The sequence below is a fragment of the Saimiri boliviensis genome, chromosome 10 (genome assembly GCF_048565385.1).
Source record: "Saimiri boliviensis isolate mSaiBol1 chromosome 10, mSaiBol1.pri, whole genome shotgun sequence".
NCBI classification, from domain to species: domain Eukaryota; kingdom Metazoa; phylum Chordata; class Mammalia; order Primates; family Cebidae; genus Saimiri; species Saimiri boliviensis.
In genome coordinates, this window is record NC_133458.1 from 94,558,179 (window position 1) to 94,578,485 (window position 20,307).

General features: G+C 41.9%; 1 protein-coding gene and 1 non-coding gene across 3 annotated transcripts in view; both read right to left on the bottom strand.

Annotated features, from left to right (window-relative positions):
• JAZF1 (JAZF zinc finger 1) overlaps window positions 1-20,307 on the bottom strand; it is a 349,651-nt gene that overhangs the window by 269,108 nt on the left and 60,236 nt on the right. Inside the window, exon 1 of one of the 2 annotated variants that reach the window (XM_074379648.1) lies at window positions 1-19,006. This exon is cut by the window's left edge and continues 24,621 nt beyond it. The exons of the other annotated variant lie outside the window; for it this stretch is intronic. The gene's annotated coding sequence lies outside the window, so the exon portion shown is untranslated. Of the gene's footprint in view, window positions 19,007-20,307 lie in introns of those variants that run through there. 2 annotated transcript variants of the gene reach the window in all.
• Window positions 15,019-15,122, bottom strand: LOC120365457 (U6 spliceosomal RNA). Its single transcript, XR_005580393.1, has one exon. It is a non-coding gene; the product is annotated as a U6 spliceosomal RNA (small nuclear RNA).

Consider the following 20,307-nt stretch of genomic DNA (forward strand, 5'->3'; position numbering starts at 1 on the left):
CTCCAAACTTCCTCCAGCCATCACAGCGAATGCTGACCATATCCCTCCAGTTGTTCAGGTCAGACACTCTGGAGCCATCCTTGGCTTCTTTCTTTCTCTCATACCCAAACCAAACCTGAGGCCCTTACCTCTAAAATCCACCCAGAACTCTGCCACTTCCCACCACCTTCACAACTACCACCTAGTCCCGGACAATCATCTTGTTACTGGACTACTGCAATCCCCTCTTCATCAGTCCCCCTGCTTCCACTCTTGTCCCCTCCAGTCTACCCAAGACATGGCAGTTAGAGTCACACTATTAAAGTACCCATTTGTCCACCTTGTCACTCCTCTTTTCAAGGCCCCAGTGGCTCCCCATGTCCCAGAAAGTAAATGCCTCAAGCCCTGCACGGGCCTATGTGGGTGCCCACAGCCACGTTATCTCCCCCTGCTCTCTTTCTCACTCACTCCAGCCCCACTGGCCTCCCTGCGGTTCCTCCAGCACACCGGGCAGCCTCCCACCTCAGGGCCCCAGGCTGAGCTGTTCCCTCTACTTGGAATGCTGCTCTCCCTGTTGGCCACCTTCCCACTTCCTGCAGGTCATTACTCAAATGTCTTCTCCCTGGGGCGACTCCCAGGCCACCCTCGGTAGTACTGGGACAACTCCATGCTCCCCCCTCCACTTTCTTTATCTTACTTTTCTCCATGGCAGTTTCATTTCCCAACATAACTTTTGTTTCACTTACTTCATTTATTTGTGGTCGCCTCCCTAGAGCTAACACATAAATTGCACAAAAACAGGATTTCTTTATGGTTTTGTTCCCAATTATATCCTTTGTACCTAGTACAGGGCCTGGCAAATACTGGGCACTCAATAAATATTTCTTGAATAAATAAATAGGATTTAATGGCCTGTTCTTACCTGTCTGAGTTATGTAAGAAACCCACAAAAAAAGGAATGTGAACGTAACTACTCCATAATTTGTCACTTAGATCAAGAAGGGGATAGTGTTACTATTATCACTGTTGAAGACGTGTGCCAGTCCTGCCAGATGTGGCCTTAATTAGTCATGCTTGACCTGTGATTCCTGAGGATTCTTAGAACACTAGGATTCTGGAAAGTATTAGGTTCACAGACCATTGAATGCCTAACCCTATAAATAATTATTTGAATCTTCCCATTTTTGTCTTCCCATGGGGAAGGATAAGGGGAGATTAAAAGATGAAGTGTGATCACCGAAGAGTGCAAACAGTGCCCATTCTTTCTTTACTGCGCTTCAGAAATATTATACCACTTAACCTAAGGCCGCTCAGCGTAGCGGACTCTGCCCTTGACTTTTGCTTAGTCCTGATGATACAACCATGTTTCACTCGAGGTGGATTTCTGTGTGACCTCTCAATAGACAGCAGCTTGGGTTTAGCTTAAAGATCTTCATCTTTAAACCAAGAGTATTTAAAATATGCTAGTAACTCGAGGAGATACAGAAAACTGCACGCTGGGATATGACATGCCAGATGTTTTTTACAGACACCAAACAGAAATGATACAGAGTTAAAAAAACAAACAAGAACTCTCCTCTAAATGCAAAAGCCTCTTAGCCAGTAGAAAACTCTACTTAAAAAACAGTTTTGCTAACCCATATTCCATCTTGGTTAGAAACGGTTGTTGGGAACTCCTCTCCGTAAGTTCAAAAGAGCCATGGCCCTTTTGAGGTCAATAACAGTACCTTTTACTTACAAAACTAGTATTTAGTTACCACAGGTAAACTGCAAAGCACTGTGAATCCTGGTGAGGAAGGAAATTAATCTAATTGAGCCGAACACATAAGGGTTTTCGAATGGATAAAGCTGTACCTTGGGATACCTGAGCCCAGCAGCAACGCCTGCCCTATTTCAGGAATGCACGGAGTTGACAGGAAGGCAGTTGTATCGAGTTCACCTTTTAGTTTGACAAAAGGATTTCCTTCGTCACACCCTAAGGCTCCTTTAGAAAGCAGCAACTTATAAAATTGTATCCTGCTAAATACTCTAATATCAAAGTTGGAAACTGACCAATTTAAGACTTAATCAGCTTAATTGTAAGATTTTGCCTGTCAGCAACATACCAAGCTTGACTTACTCCTCTCACATCATTACATCAAGACTGTGTTACCCCAGAAGAGGAAGAGTGCACCAGAAAGAATTATACAAGCAGCTATAGAAAAAGCTTTCATTTTTCACTTTATGTAAGTGACTAGATGAGCACACAGCATCTCAACCTCATCAACCCTGGCTTCTTTCTCCATTAAAAGTAAACCAAACAAGCAAAAAGCTATTTTGCATTTATACTCTCTTCCAGGGGTAACAACATATTCCCAAGAAAAATGAGATGTCATGGGAAACCGTTTTAAGGATGACACACTGGCAAGCCATGATGGGCTCTGCTGGGATCCAATTCAAGCCTATGTGGAGGTTTTCAGTAGGTAACAAGAACAATACTCACTGTGAATGCTGTCTCACAGTTTACTTCAGCATTTAAAATGCTTTATTTATCACAGCCAAACTAGAGAAAATAAGTGAATCCATATCAGACCAAAGGATTACAAATAAATCCCCTAGTATTGCTGATGTGGCATTTTTCCTTTCAGGGAGCAATGGTTTTTCTTTTCACTTGCTTTTGATATTGGTTTAACTCTACATTGGGTTTGATAGTTTCATCACACAAAAGTCAGGAAATCTGGAGTTAATGTTCCAATAGCCACTCTCCCAATAACCTCTGACGCAGACGTGCACCTGGCTTGCCGAACAGCAATGCCCCGATTACCGCAATGCCCCGATTACCGCATGTCATCATTTCAATAAATAGAACTCAAGTGTTACAAGACAACACCAAGTTCGGGGGAGACACAAGATCTGACACATGTTAATACCTCATTATACATCCAAGCCTTCTGTCAAGCAGAAGAAACACAGGATCACCTTCTAACATAAACATCGGAGGCCTTTCTTGCGATGGGAATCAAGTCCAGTATATTTTTATTCACCACATGGTCATTTCCCTCCACTGTAAAGGAGATGCAGTGAATAAAAGCTATGTTAGGACAGCAATATGCTCGAGAATTTTAAACAAACCAGTGAGGCAAATCACTTACGGTTTTCATACCAAGCATACCTCTGAAGGCTGCATATAAATACTCCTTTCAGCTGTGAGTACCGTGCACACTAATATGAAATCCTGTACTCTATATATAAGCAAGAGACACAGCACTCCACTGACTTAGGAAACACAGGTCCAGACATTTTTACTTTCCTCTTCCACGCAGGCCCCATGGTCTAGTGGGCTACCACGAGGCTGGAACTGGAGAAATCTGAGAGTTACAGGACTGCCTTAGTTCCTGACAGATTTTGAGTTCAGGAAAATTATTTAAATCATTCCTCGGTTATTTCCGTATTGTGTGAGGGAACAAAGTGACTACAAGTTGATAATTGCAGCAGAAGCATCTAAACTTTGACAACTCAAGCTGCCAACATCAAATTAATCTGCCACCTAATTCTCCCAGTTTTACAGGTGTGGTTTATATTTGTCCCTTAAACAGCAATGAACCCATAAACATCGTACTAGAGTACGTTTCCAGCACTTAGTGAGTATCTTGTGGCATTTCTCATCATGGGCAGAATTTTATAACCAGTCTCTCGAAGCACTTCCGTGTATTTCAAAAACCATGACCTCCTACAGCAACATTAGAGCATACAGTGGCTGAGGCAAGTCACCTGTGGAGAATAAAACCAGGTACAGTGTCCACTTTGGTATCAGACAGCCTAGGGTAAAGTGCTTTGGTGGGGCTGAGAATGTTCTTGGTTCCTGGATTCACTATGCTTCTCCCTCCAAATTGAAGAAACCTAAACTGGAGATGTGTTTCACGATGTACAGCATGAAACAGCCAGTAACATAGGGATCTAGGGTCTCCACTGGCTTCTTAAGCCAAAAATTACACTGTAGCTGTCTAAGCCAGAGGCAGCCATGGCAGACCAATAGAAACAAGGCAAAATTAAGTGAAACACAATCAACCCAAGGCACATACACAAGAGGAGGACATGATGACCTGACAGTTTACAACATTATCAGAGCAAAATGCCATTCTATAATTGTTCAAAGGAAAGAATAAACAGGGACACCATTCCCGTTAGACACAACCCTAATGTAGTTTACTGTCAGAGAACGCAAACGGGTTCCACTTTACAGATCCTACGATGGACCTAAAGCATTTTCACAGAGATGATTTATTAAACTAAAACAAATGGTGGCCTACACATGAAAACAGAGACATAGCATAAAGGCTTAGAGCCAGCATCACACCTAGGCACACCTCACTTCCCTGAGCTCAGAAGGCTTGTGCTCCATCAGGGCTAAAAGAATGAGCTTCCCAGGTCACAGAGGCTCACTGACCTGGGGGGTGGAATGCAGTAACTCTCTTCTTCAGAGGACAGGCTTTTCCTGAGGGCGGTGTGAGAATACAACCTCAATTATGCAACTGGTTCTCTGCACTGTCTTTAGTGTCACTGATTCACTCAACAAGTATTTACTTAACCCTTGCTCTGCCAGGCACTGGACTTGGCATTACTTTTTCTTAGTCGGGACAGTCATATTCAGGCCCAGTTAATGCCCTGCTTGGATTAACCTTCCAACCTATCATCACGCTTCCCTTTCCAGCAATGCCAAATTCATCCAGTCCAAGTTCATTGGCATCCTAGTTTCTAATGAGGAGCCTTGGCATGATGCTCCTTTTATTACATTTTGGTGGCAGGCTGGTCTGCCCTTGGTTTCCAAGCTCCTCTCTCTATAATCAAAACAATGCGTGTTGTCTTTACTCTTCCCTGACAGTTCGCTCTGCTCTTCGAACGTTCACTTGCTCAGTTTCTCATGGATCTGATCATCATGAGGCAGCCGGATCAAGGAGGGCCTGTCCTCTGTGGAGAAAAATGAAACCCTCTTGCTCTATTGGTGGGAATGTAAATTGGTACAGCTACTATGGAAAAAAACAGTATGAAGGTTCCTCAAAATATCAAAAACAGAACTACTGTGTGATCCAGCAACCCCACTTTTGATTTTGTCCAAAGAACACAAAATCAGTTTCTCAAAGAGATCCGCGCACTCCCACGTTTACTGAAGCATCATTCGCAACAGCCGAGGCATGGAAACAACCTAAGAGTCCCTCAAAGGGTAAGCAGACTTTAAAAACTGTGGTATTCACATGCAAGGGAAATTATTTGGCCATAAAAAAGGAAACCTTGCCATTTATAACAATATGAATGAAACCTGAGGGCATTACTCTAAATGAAAAAATCAAGACACAAATACCGTATGATTTCACTTACATGTGGGAACTAAGACAGTTGAATTCAAGAAACAGAGGGTAGAATTAGAATGGTGGTTGCCAGGGCCTGGGGGCGCGCGGCTGGAGGAGGAATAGGAAGCCATCAGCTAAAGGACATAAACTTTCACTTGTAAGATGAATAATTCTGGGGATGTAATTTATAGGCACAGTAACCATAGTTAATTCTGTTTTATACGCTTGAAAGCTGTTGAGAGGGTTGATCTCAAATGTTCTCACCACACACACAGAAAGATAACGAGGAGATGGGTCGGTTAATTAGCTGGTTTGTGTTAAACATTCCACAATGTTTACATATATCAAAATATCACATTTTATAAGGTAAATATATTTACTTATTTGCCAGTGATACCTCAATAAAGTGGGGAAAAATAAAATTTAAATTTAAAAAATAGCCTATCCTTTTCCTTATTCAAGCAACTGATACGCCACCATGCCTACATATTTCATCTGATAACCTAGAAATGCTCTGTCAAGGTGTATCCACCACCTGCCCATGAAAGAGCATCTGCAGTAACAACAGCATCGAATACTATAAAGTACCTCCGATTTTACCATCTCAATCCACCTCAACACTGGGAAATGGCTATTATGTAACTCATTTCACACACAAGGAAACTAAGGTTTGTACAAATTAACTTACTTTTCTCCTAGATAATAGAGCTAGTGAACGGCTGAACTGGGACTCACTCTATCAACAGGCTGCTAAATAAGTGTCCTTCCATCCCCCACTCTGCCAACCCCTGTTCAGTATTAGCCTTGAGAAACCGGAATTACGGAGGGCACTCATCTTGCCTCATCTCCTGAAGGCCGAACGGGGCCAACAAGTGAAGAATCAGCCAAGCTAAAACAGACGGGCATTTGAGAACTAAACGGCCTAAGTGAATTTAAAAGAGTAGTAGTATCTAAGGAGAAGTTGTATTATCTAACGAGAAATTGTCAGTAAAGAACTCAGAATGAAGCTGTAAAGGTTACAAAAAAACACTAGGTATTTTTTTAAGGAACACTTGCACATCACACACATTAATCAAGAAAAAGGGAAACATTTATTTGGCTCCTGAAGAGTTAAAATTTTAAAAGAAGTCTGGGCAAGAGGAGAAGACTCAACTGAAAATAATTATAATTAGAAAGTTCAGGCTGGGCGTGGTGGCTCACACCTGTAATCCCAGCAATTTGGGAGGCTGAGGTGGGCAGATCACCTGAGGTCAGGAGTTCAAGACCAGCCTGGCTAGAACATGGTGACACTCCACTTCTAATAAAAATACAAAAAATTAGCTGGGTGTGGTAGTGTGTGCCTGTAATCTCAGCTACTTGGGAGGCTGAGGCAGGAGAATGGTTTGAACCCAGAAGGCAGAGGTTGTAGTGAGCCGAGATCACACCATTGCATTCCAGCCTGAGTGACAGAGCGAGACTTCATCTCAAAAGAAAGTTAAAGAAAGAAAAAGCAAAAATTCCAGGATTCTCAGCTAAGATCTAAGAGTTCAGTTACCGAGATGTAAAGGGGATGGGGCTTTCTGCCCCAGTGTCCTGAAGATTAAGACGTGGTGATGTGCCCACATGGCTGGCCACAGGGTAGCACGATACCCCAGTCACCTAAAATCACACTAGCAACCCAGGAGCCTTGCCTGTGAGGGACTTCTAATTCCGTCCAAAAGTTTTGTTCTCCTCTTATTCTTGTGAAGATAGCAGTAAAAACTACCACTGGTAATAAATTTAAAATTACAAAAATGAGGCATGGGAAAATGCTTGCAATCTGGTCAAAAAGATGGACAGATGACTCTGATTTTCTGGCTTAGAGTCTCCTGAGGACTCTGCTACAGGAGACAACTAGATCTGGCTGAAGAAAAACAAGGAATTCATAGTCAATCTGGCCCATTTTATGCTTGATACAACCTGAATATCAAAGTATTCATAGATAAAGAGATAGTCTGTTGTTTTCCTACTTAGCAAAGTAATGCTAATCCAGTTAAGTTCAATAAATATTTCTTGCAAATCTACCACAGGCTTTTCTGCATCCTTGCCAAATCTGGTTACAGGCACAGAAGTAACAAACAGAAAATATTCATTTGCTTCCATGTTTCTACTTTCTGACTGCTGGAGACATTTCTCTCCTTTTTTTGTTTTTTGCAGAAAAGTGATTTACTTAGGCAGAGAAAAAGGAGAGAGAAAAAGATGAGAGAGACAAAGCTTCCACGAAGGTTGTGGAAGGGGACCCCAGAGAGGGAATCCCACATTTCTCTTTAGAGTTTTGTTACATTTTTATTTATGTTTCTTTGTTTATTCATTCATTTGGTGAGCTTTTTATTGAGGAAGAACATGCAATAAAGCATTTCCCTTAGATTTTATGGTAAAATATAAAACTAGGCCTTTATAAAATATCATTGCTTTCTACCACATGACAGCCATGTCTTGAATAAGTCACAATGCTTCTTTGAAGAAGTTCCTCAGTAAAAGGGGATAATAAAATCTACCCTATTCATCTTAAAGTGGTTTTCTGAAAGCCAAATCACTTTATGATGACGAATATAAAAGTGCTCTATAAGTATTAGAGGGTACTGTTACTTGTTATTAGCATAGATACCCATGGATCAGAAAATTTAGTAACAAAAAGAGTGTATTTACTTTCAGGAGACTTCCTAGGGGTGTGTGTGTGTGCACGCAGCACGCATGCATGTGCACGTGCATGTGTGTTACCAGCAGGAGAAGTAGGGTGGCTCTGTGCCCTGCAGGCAGTATTATCATTTCCCAGGTACAACTATATTTCTGCAAGCATCAAAGTTCAAGGTAGAAACAAGCTTGGGACAGCTGTCTATAGACCTGACCCAGAATTGTGGAGTATTACGGTACTATACCAACATCTAATTTTCAATCATTCCAACTCTAGAGCTTTTTTTTTTTTTCCCCCACTTTGCTCGTTTCCAGAGCTTGACTGGTGGCGAAGGATACTTGAAATGGCCCAAACCTATGATTTTATGATCATGAGGTGTCTTCACCTCTCCCCTGCTGGTGACAGATATGTGGCTGTCCCAGAGTAACTTAAAACAAGTACTACTAGGAAAGAACTTTCTGAAGAAACCTTAGTGGCCTCCACATTGGCAACCGAAAGAAACCAAAAGTTAGTGGAGGGGAAGTCACTGACCTAACAATAGAGGACAGCTTCATTAGCTCCATTCACTGAAGCAAAACTTGGACCAGAAGACTCATTACTCAAACCAGATGCTGATTTTCTAACATCCACTTCAGTGAGGAACTGCTTTCATGTTCTTTTTATTTTGAATATGCAATATTACAAAGCAGACAAATCACCACATTAATAAAGGCACACTTAAAGTTTGCAAAGTTGGTTTAAAAAAAGAACTGAGTGTAGGAAATCTGTTTTCAAAAGTTTATTGCCAAAAGCATTTTTTTTAAAAAATTTAAATTATATGACAAAAGAAATACTACAATTGGTTTAAGAAAAGATCAATTATGGGCAGCAATAAAATTATCTTATAATGATAATTAGCCCCAAATGTTGATTACTGCCAGCTGGAATTATCTGGTCATAAGGCATACGAAGTACTGTGTTCATCTATCTCAAACAAGAATGAACGGCAGGCCTGCCCCAGGTTAGCAGTCAAATAAGATGGGAGGCAGAGAAGGCTGGCTATACAGACCTCAAGTGCTTAAGAGAAAGCAAACATTCATAAACATTTGTATCAAGCACAAAAACTCCACTTCTAAAAACAGCCTGCTGATAATCTTCCTCTTAAAAATGATTATTCTGTATCTCTTGTTAAGAGAATGACAAGGATCAGATCTCAATCCCGGAAAAAAAAAAAAGTGTGAGCCTCTCTAGGGAGAAATTGAGCCAGGTCGAGCTCAGGAGAATGTGAAAGCAGAATGCGGGGAATGGGGCCCCGAAAGACAACTTGGGCCTCTGGACACAATCTCAAAGTGGGAACCCGCCTCCAGTTCAGGGCGTTCGGAGGTGACACAGCCTTGCTGCGTAATGTCCAGGTTCATTCTCAAAGAGTCTGGCCTGGGGAATCAGTTTCTAAAAACAAAGCAGTGTAACCACTGGGGGCCCACTTCCATTGCTTTATGGTGACAGACTATGGCCTTTTAGAGATGGAAATAATCACCAGCCTCATTTTACAAACAGGACCAAGGAGGCAGAGTGAATCCTCATGGGACTAACTAATGGCAAAGCCAGTTCTCCAACCCACGTGTCCTGACTCCTTTACCCAGCTGCTCCTGTCCTCTCTCCCTGGGCCGGTGGTGAGGCTCTGAAGCATGGTTACTAACCCTGCTGCTGAGGAGTACTCACTCACTGCAGTCTGGCCGTTAGGAAAGAACATGCTTCTCTCTGGCCTTGGGCATGCTCACCTGGTGATTCAACACTGGACAGCTGCAGAAGAAAATCTATATTCATAGTGGACCTATAACTCCTAGTTACCAGAACCTACTATAGACCAGGCACAGTGCTAGGTCCTGCATTCATTCACCTCTTGTAATGCCTATAACCCAGGAGGTGTTTATAGCCTCATTTTACTAAATAATGAGGCTGAGAGACAGGAAGTAACTAAGTCCAGACTACTAGGTAGTGATTGGTTTTTCTAGCCATGGAAGACACTGCCCTTTCTACTACACTACTAGCTCTCAAAATTTTGCTAAAGAAAGGACTCCTCATTCAGCTGATTATTAGAGCTGCACAGGAAGCTCTGCCTGATGAAAGTAGCTGGATCTCTCTGTAAGAAATAAATAGATTCTGAATACTGGTAATAATGCTTCTAAAATCTTGGGGCAAACACAGGTCCTTTCAGTCTACTTTGCTAAGGAGAGAAGTTTCTTGCAAAATTCCAATTTTTCCTTCCAAAAATCTTTGCTCCACATATCTTGGATATTGTTTATTCTTCTTCATTTCTCTTTAGAACAAAAGCTTAACACACAGAAGAGAAGGACAAGGGGAATATTAAGAAACAAGAACAACTTTCCACATAGGTGGTAACTGAAGTAGGCTCCCACAGATCAGACTGCGGGGAACTTCATTACTCTAGCTCACTGCCTCCCTGGAGCTGGCCAGGCTCCACCAATGCTTTCACCTTCTGGCAACCACCTGCTACCTTTACCTTCTGCAAACACAGGCACCTTGCCAGCCTGGCAAGTTCTGCTCTCTGAACAGAATACAGATAATTCCATCTTATAGTCTGAACACAGCCCCAAAAACTAGAACTTACTGCGGGTTTGGTGCTATTGACATCTCTGCAGTTTGTAATCTTCTGCTTGTAGGGAGGCTGGCCTGTTCAAAGCTAGAGCATTCCAAAGAGACCTATTCTTTTTTTTTTTTTTTTTTTTTTTTTTTTTTGAGACGGAGTTTCACTCTTGTTACCCAGGCTGGAGTGCAATGGCGCGATCTTGGCTCACCGCAACCTCTGCCTCCTGGGTTCAGGCAATTCTCCTGCCTCAGCCTCCTGAGTAGCTGGGATTATAGGCACGCGCCACCATGCCCAGCTAATTTTTTGTATTTTTAGTAGAGACGGGGTTTCACCATGTTGACGAGGATGGTCTCGCTCTCTTGACCTCGTGATCCACCCGCCTCAGCCTCCCAAAGTGCTGGGATTACAGGAGTGAGCCACCGTGCCCAGCCTAAGAGACCTATTCTTAATCAAGGAAGACTGACAGGTTGGAGCCTGCTTTCCTCAATATATAGATCAGACAAATAGAAGCATCAGCAAGGCAAACTGGGCATGGTGTACTCTCAACCAAATACAACCAACTTCTTTTTAGGGTTTTTTTACTTTTAGGGTTTATTTATTGCCAGTTTCAGGTCTGAGAATACAAAAAGAAACATGGCATGGGTTTTGCCCTTGAGGAGCTCCCAGTCTGGTGAGGGAGACGATACCTTTTCAAAGGACACCCATGGTACTGAGGATGAGTGTGAGAACAGTCTACCAGATGCTATAAGAAAACAGGATGGGCGAATAGGGATGCTTCATCAAAGAAGGGGCCACATGAACGGTGCTTACAGGACGAGCAAGAATTTTCTGGGCAACAACATGGAAGTGAAAGGACATTCTAAACAGAAAGAACAGTGTGTTCAGAGACTCAAATTTATGAAGTGGCCTGCAGTCCAGGGAGTAAAGAGAAGCAGTGTTTGTATGTGCAGGGAAGTGGGGCATGGGGAAAGGAAGGATCTCAGAGACTATTTACAAAGGGTCTTTACAGGCATGTAGGAGGCAAGAGGCTTTAAAGCGGTGAAATGACACATCTAGGCTCTGTTGCTGTTTTCAAGTAATTCTGGCAGACATGCTGACTGTGGACAGGAGCCTACATCAGGGCTGCACAAAGAAGTTAAATGCCAACCTCAGGGCCAAGCCACATATGTAATTTTAAATTTTCTAGTAGCCACATTTAAGGTAAGAAAAGACAAGTGAAATTAATTTAATAATATGCTTTAACCCCTCAAACCCAAACTACTATCATTCAACATGTAATCAAGATTGTTTCAATTATAAATGAGATAGCTTACATTCTTTCTTTCACACTAAGTCTTCTCAATCAGGCACACGTACAACACATCTTAATTTAGACTAGCCACATTTCAAGTGCTCAAAAGCCAGATGTGGCCAGTGACTACCACAATGGACAGCACAGCTGTACATAAACTACAGCTAATAGAAGACCCACTTAGGAGGCTGCGCTCAACAGTACCACCAAGAAATGACAAAGCTCTGGGAAGGTATTTCTGGCCCTTGGACATACGGTGAACTGGCACTGAAATACGACTGTAAAGACATGTAACTTATTTTTTGTTTTGAATAGGTAATACTTTACAGGCTTCAAATATAAAAATAATGCAAAGGAGTACACAACGGAGAGCATTGCCCCCGCCTCTTCCTGCTGACCACATCCTTATCCACACTACCCCTCACCCCACCCACCCACTAAAGTCACCACTTGTATCGAGCTCCTTTTGTTTATCCTTTCAATGTTTCTTCATTCATCAGGCAGATATGACTACAGACTCCTATTTTGTCTCCTTTCTACATCAAAAAGAGCATACTATACATGGTTCTATACCTTTTTTTTTCCCCATTTAATATCGTATCTTGGAGATCTTTCCCTATGAGTGTATGAAGAGTTTCCATGCTCTCTTTAAAATGCTGCACAATATTCCATTGTAAAGGTGGATCATAGTTTATTTAACCAGTCTTTCGCCAACGGATACTTGAATTGCTTCCAGTCTTTTCTATTACAAACAATAGTCTAATGAAACACTTACTCTATACATCACTGCATACACATTCAGATGCATCTCCAGGAGAAATGGCCAGAGCCAGACTGCTGGGTGAAAGGGTAACTATATTTGTAATCTTGGTAGAGGAAAACTGACCGAACTGGCCCTCATAAGGGTTATGCCACTCTGTACTCTCAGAAGTATAGTGCTGACGTTTCTACAAGTGGTCAACAATGTCAAACAATGTCTAAATTCACACAGTAGAATTTATGCCAATCTGATAAAGTTAAAAGTACTACTTCAGCACAGTTTAAGTTTGTCTTTCTCTTATGATGTTATTACCTTATATGAAGATCTTTTTGTAGGTTTGAAGACAATATATTTTTTTTTTTTACTTTTTTGAGATGGAGTCTCAGCCTGTCACCCAGGGTGGAGTGCAATGGCACAATCTCAGCTCACCACAACCTCCACCTCCCGGGCTCAAGCAATTCTCCTGCCTCAGCCTCCTTAGTAGATAAGATTATAGGCACACACCACCATGCTTGGCTAATTCTTTGTATCTTAGTAGAGATGAGGTTTCACCATGTTGGCCAGGCTGGTCTCGAACTCCTGACCTCATGATTGCTCCACCCGCCTCGGCCTCCCAAAGTGTTGGGATTACAGGTGTGAGCAACCATTCCCAGCCAAGACAATGTTACCTCTTATTCTAAGGATAATCTGTTCATATATTTTGCCTAGGCTATTGGTATTCCAAGACATTTTCTTTTCTTTTCTTTTTTGAGATGGAGTCTTGCTTTGTTGCTCAAGCTGGAATGCAGTGGTGCAATCTTGGCTCACGGCAACCTCTGCCTCCCAGGTTCAAGCGACTCTCCTGCCTCAGCCTCCTATGTAGCTGGGATTACAGGCATGTACTACCATGCCCAGCTAGTTTTTGTATTTTTAGTAGAGACAGGGTTTCACCATGTTGTCCAGGATGGTCTCAAACTTCTGACCTCAAATGATCTGTCCACCTTGGCCTTCATGTCACTTCCTTATTCCTTTGTAGAAGCTCTTTATATAGAGATTAACTCTTTGTTCATTTCAAATAGTTTCTTCTCTGATTGTCATTTGTCTTTTGAATTTGCTTATGCCATTTTTTAAAATCAGGTAAACAATATTTGAATTAAGTCAAATTTATCAATTTTTGTTTTGTTTTGTTTTTTGGGAAAAAAGAGAAAAAAAAAGAAAGAAAGAGAGAACGAAAGAAAGAAAAGAATGAAAGAGAGAAAGAAAGAGGGAGAGAGAACGGGAGTCTTGCTTTATTGCCCAGGCTAGAATGCAGTCTAAAAGTGAGTATTGAAAACCTCTTTTATGCCAATAACTGTGCTTAACGATGGAGACAGGAAGGAATAAGGGAGGAAAATAACAAACAAGCAGCCAACCAATATTTCATTTAAACCTGGGAAATGCTATGCAATTACTGAGGAGTGATTTACTTCCAATTATGTAGTCACTTTTAGAGCAGGTGTGATGTGGTACTGATAAGAATCTATGTTTTGTGGATTTGGGGTGGAGAGTTCTACAAATGTTTATTATCAATTTTTTTTAATGGCTGCTGGATTTTGAGTCATGGCTAAAAAGCCCTTCTTACTTCAAGGTTATAAAGGAATGTCTTCTAGTTTCTCAGCATTTTATGCAGATACAAATATGTATTTGTACCTTGAAATCCATCTTAAAAATATCATTTTTCACTTTTCCCAACTGAGGTAGACTAGTCATCTGCTGTATTGACTTTCTTGTTTCTCCCTCCCTTCTTTCTTTGTCATAACTCTTTTCAATACGACACTGGTAATCATATAAAATTAATTGATCAAGTTGGAATTTATCTGAATGGTATGAGATATGGAACCAACCTCACCTTTCTCCGGATAGCCACCCACTTGGCCCAATACCGTATTCTAAAAATCTCATCATTATCTCATGGAAAACACAATTTTTAAATACTACTCTATTTGTCTAGACAGTAACCTGGATTTTTATAAACTCATGGTTCTAATTCTGCAGTCTAGACACTACAGAGGTAAATACAACTTACGTTATTCAGTTATTTATGGGAACTGCCAAGTTTCATGAAACTGCATTCATCACATCATCAACAATATCTTTTAAGCAGATGCTTGACTTGAAGAGATATGCAGACACAAACTGCTATTTAGAAAATTACAACTGGGAGGTCGCTAAATGATTTTTCAGAATTTGTTTAAAAAGCAAGCAATACAACACAATTAAAGTCTGACAAAACTCACAGAATTCTGGTTTACTCAAGTTTATTTTATATGAACACCAATGCAGTATTAAAAAAAAAAAAATACAACAAAAATAGGACAGGGAAAACAGGCAAATCTGAAAATGTCCGGTCCACCTCAGCCAGAAAAGTGGTAAGTGACATTTCAAGTTTTTCACAGGGATAAAAGTATAAAATGATTTGTAAATTTGTGTGTCATCCCTGCATAGGGCCATGCTCATCTTCTCTGTATCTTTCCTATTTTTGCGTATGTGCCACCAAGAGGAACACAAAAAGAATACTTTTCAACAAGGATCTAACATTCCCAATTATTTCTATTTGAAAGTTTCTAGTAAACTGGAATTTTTAAAGTAAAAATGTGAAAGCTACAGTATTCTATGGCAAATGACCTTGTATTTCATTACTAATTCTAATGTTCGATATTAACATTCTTCAAGTTTTTATTCAATCCATAATGTATACATTACCCTGTCATTTGAGGTTATAAGAGTTTTCACACACACACACACACACACACACACACACACACACACACACACAGAGAGAGAGTCATTAGCAGCATATCCTTCAAAAACAGCAGGGGGATCTGTTCCCACAGGGGATGCTCATGTATTAGACAAAAAATATAAAACTTTTCACATAGCAGATGATCTTACCAGATAAATAGCTACAACAACAGAATGCGCCTCCATAAGTAGTGAAGGCAATGCTGGGGAAGAGGGCAGGGAGAACCCGGTAGAATGAAAGCTCCCTAGACATGAACAAAGTATGGCTCCTAAGACCTCAGTGCTGTGAAAAGAAACAGTTGAACTGGAAGCCAACAGCTCTGTGAACCAGGAGGCAGTGGCCACGCTGCTCCCAAGGCAGCCCCCGGTCTCCCTACCGACTCCCACCCTCGAGAAGCTCCTCTTCCTTCACTCACAAACCTCATCTCCAGCCCTGAGAGGATGCTCCTGAATTTCAACCTTTTGTTGGCTTGCAAGTAAGTGCCCCATGGAGATGATCTGCCCTTATATCACACGTAAGCATCTAAAAGTAACCATTAATGCCCCCTGCCCTTCCCCTTCAATAAAACCCTGCTTTGTTTCCCCTATCTATGTCAATCATATGATCATTTTCCAACTTACCCGGACTCCTTAGCACCTCAGACCATAGGCATCTTCTGACTCAAACTTCCCTTGACACCTACGACAACCGCTCACTAAGTCTGCTTTTGTGATGTCTGCATCTTGCCCATCCTTTCTGTTTCCAATGCCACTTACCTATTTCAGATCCTCCTCTCAACCCTGTGTCCACTTCATCATCTCTTAATTTGCTTCTTCATTTCTCCATTTAAAATCGGCTTTCCACATGGCTGCCATGGGCCTTTCCTGAATGGTACTTTCTCAAAAACCTTCCATGCTTCCCCTTACTACTTACATGACAGTCCCAAATTATGCCATAAATCATCTCATTCACTCAACAGATATTTACCGAATACCCATTATGTGCCAGATGCTATTCTGGGCATTTGGGGCATATCGATGAACTGATAAAAACTCTTGCTTAATCTTGTCTTAATCCCCTGTCCCTTACCCCACTAGTCCCTTACCTAACTATGGGCATTACCTATACATATATCTGCATCAGCAGTTATATTCTACTGTACTGATACATTCAACGATGCCTAACAAGCCCCTACTATGTGTTGGATTCAGCAGTGAGCCAGACAGATGTAGTTTTTTTCTGTCCCCTCTAACCCTGCCATCCTAAAATATGCAATCCAACCTCTCCAATGACCACAAAGACTCCCACAGGCATGCAAGCCCACATCAGGGGCCATCAGTCCCTTTCTGTCTTGCAATAGCACTTACCTTATCACATAAAAGTATTTAACAGTTTTTATTTGTTTGGTGAGACTGTTTTGTTTTTAAGCTTTTCAGGGGTTTAATGAAATTCCCTAATTAGAGTAAAGGTCTTTGAGGACTGGATGCTTATTCTCTTCTTTGCACTCCCTAGAATGCCAAATTACTGAACATTATAGCCAAAGGAAACTTCTGACCCCAGTTCATCAAACCCATTTTATTGCTTGAGGAACTTGAGACATGGAGAAGCTAAACTATAACATCAAATGCTAAAAGAAGTGAATAAAAATATGAAGGCAGTCTAGCAGGCCTCTTTCCCTTTGTCCCTAGGGGTAGAGGAAGATGACTGAACCACTAGTTGCACACAATTCTTTCACCTCTAGAATTCATGCAGGGGCTCTTAAGCTGTCTGATGAATTGCTTGGAGCTTCTCCCCAGATGAGGCCTAGCTAAGCTGGGAAGCCCACCGCAAATGGGAGATTTGCTCAGCTCTGCCCTGCTGCTCTCTTTTCAATCCCCTACTCCCTGCATTTGCTTGGGACCTAGACAATGCTAAGAAACTAAACCCTAAACCCAGATATTTTCCAGAACTAAACCCTAGGTCCAGATATTAACCCCACCCATGAAATCCAGGGGTTCCACTGGGCTTGGTGGCTCACACCTGTAATCCCAGCACTTTAGGAGGCCCGAGTGGGGTGCGAGGGGGCGGTGGATCACTTGAGGTCAGTAGTTTGAGATCAGCCTGGCCAACACGGTGAAACCCCATCTCCACTAAAAATATAAAAATTAGCCAAGCATGGTAGCAAGTGCCTGTAATCTCAGCCACTCGGGAGGCTGAGGCTGAAGAAATGTTTGAACTTGGGAGGCAGAGATTGCAGTGAGCCAAGATTGTGCCACTGCACAACAGAGTAAGTCTCTGTCTCAGAAAATAAATAAATAAATAAATAAATTCAGGAGTCTCCTTATTCTGCCATATCAGTGCTCTTCCCTCCCGTCTGGCCAGTGAGCTGTCCCTGCTTGAAGCCAGAGAGCTCTCTAAGGGAGGTAGCTGTTACCCCAGCTACAGGTAAAATGGAACTACAATGAAAAGTATCTACAAGCACAAAATAAGAATAGCTATATGAGATGTGCAATTTGAAACAGGCTGGTAGGGTCCAGGAATCATCTATAAAGCTGTGAGATGCAGCATGGTGTAGGATTTTTAACATGAGCTCCATTTCTATATTCATGTAATTTTTTCTCCACTATTTATATGAAACTAAAGGGGGAAATGTGTGATCCTATTTTCATCCCAACCCTTGTGCTCACTGAAATGACAACTGGTACTCAATAATGTTTCCTGAATCCCCTATAAGTGAGTAAAATTTAACAGAGGTGTAGTTGCATACATGTGACCAATGTTGATAAGATTGTCTCGTATGTTTGTACATTTCTCTGTGGGGCCTAGAAAAACTGATAGCACTTAATTGGGCATAGATTATTAAGCCCATGTTGACCAACTGAGACATCCTTTGGGTGTTGTTTTACACAGCTTTCCCATTATTCACAAATAAATCTATACCCTCATTTTATAATCACCTGCGGTGTCCCCGTCTTTTGGGACACCAAAGGACAGCTTCCATAATCTTGGAAGCTGGCTGACAAAAGTTCTCTCCCAAGCTACCGTCATATCTATAAGATGGTAGAACATGTGCTAATCTTCACATAGAAAGAAAAGTTCTTAAGATTGAAGAATATTCCTTGCATTTATGAAAATCTCTGAAGTATAGATACTTTCTACCTCTACGCTTTTTAATAATTCATTTAATTTCTTGCTAGCAGCAGCCAGCAAGTGGGCTTGTTTATTTCTGTTTAATTAAATGAATTGTTAAAAGCAGTAGAAACATGTCATTCTAAGCTCCAATTTTAAATCTTTTATCTGATTTTAGCTTCTTTGGGGAAAGAAATAAGAATTCATGTCTGAGCCAAAAGCAAGTAACATACAGAACCTTCCATCAGTGATACAGCTGCCAGAGAGTCTTCTCTAATGTGCTCCCAAACTCATGTTTCAGCTTTTCTTCCCCTTCCTCCCCTGCAAACAGGACAGGCACCTTCCACCCAATCCAGGCCACTATCATGTCTGGAATATGCTCTGCAGCTCAGCTTATGTGAACATCTGAACTTTGTTTTCCAGAACCCAGCCACCATGACCCAGGTCAGCCTAACAGTAACTACTGAGCCAGATCATAGGGCTGGAGCTCTTTTGGGTCCCTTCTGTCTTGAGTTGAAAATGGTTAAGGCAACTAGGCCACCAAGCAGGATTAAGCACCCCCACCCCCGCCCCACCCCAGGCCAGATCTGTGGAGGAGGAGAAAACAGTGACTGACGAGCCAGCTGGGCCTGAGATGTCAACGTGGTCTGCCTTCCATCAATCCACCAGACCTGAACGGATGAAACCCTAACGTATCATTGCTTGCAAGGTTACGGCAATCCTGGAATGACAATCAACACTACCCATGCAGGGATGCAGCACTCATGTGTTCACTCATTCATTCTCTATGTAATAAGCCCCTCCATAGTTACAGGCAGATACATCCCAATTTGGAAATTTTAGTGAGCCCCCAGTTAGCTAGAACCCAGTGAAGTATGAACTTCCATTAACTGGAATGATGGCTTCCTTCACATAAGGTGACATTTCAGCCACAATGAACTTCTCATTATTTCTTGAACACACCAAAATACTGATATCCTATCTAAAGATGGCTCTCCCTCTTCTCTATCAGAAGAAATCAGTTCAATCCTTAAAGACACAGATGTCACCTCCCTAGGAAGTCTTTTCCAACTCCCCCAGCCTTTCCAGGGGACTTTCCAGCTGTGTCACCCTGCATGCCCCACCCTCGCTCTCTCCTCTGGCCACGATGCTCTTTTCTCTGTGGCTTCCATGTTAATCTGCTATCTGTCTCAGTGCCTGTGCACATGCAGTTTGCTCTTCAGAAATGCTCCTGCCTGTACTCTGAATCGTGACCACCCCCACCCAGCACTGTGACCCCTACCACTTAGCCCTTCTTCAAAGTAAGTCTCACTGTCTTCAGATCTCAGTTCAACCAGCAAAGCCTTCCCTAACCCCCAACATTACTCACCCTCAAAGCAGCCCATGCCTTTCCTTTCCTGCACTTATCAGAGCTATTCCAGTAGAACCAGGGTATGACCTGATTAAAGTCTATTTCCCCACCAGACTGTAAGCTTTGTAAGAAGAGGGACAATGCCTATTTTTATCTGTCATTGCAACCCAAGTGACCAGCACAGTGGCACACAGTAGGCACTCAGAAAAAATTAGCTGAATGAACGAATGACCTTCTCTACAGTGTCTGTGTCATTATATTCTAATTGCCCATTGCGTGCTGGCCACAAAGCCTGGCCCGTGCCAGCCACATCGGAGGCAAACACTTCCCCAGAATTCATTTAAAAATGGAAGTGGACATGCATCCCTAACTCCTGCACCTTGTGCATACACATTTAGAGCAATGATGGAGGATATTCATGACTCTAAGGTCAGGTAAAAGTGGCCATAGAACAGATCCAAAAAGGTAGAAATACTAACCAAAAATCAAGGGGGCAGGTAATGTTACT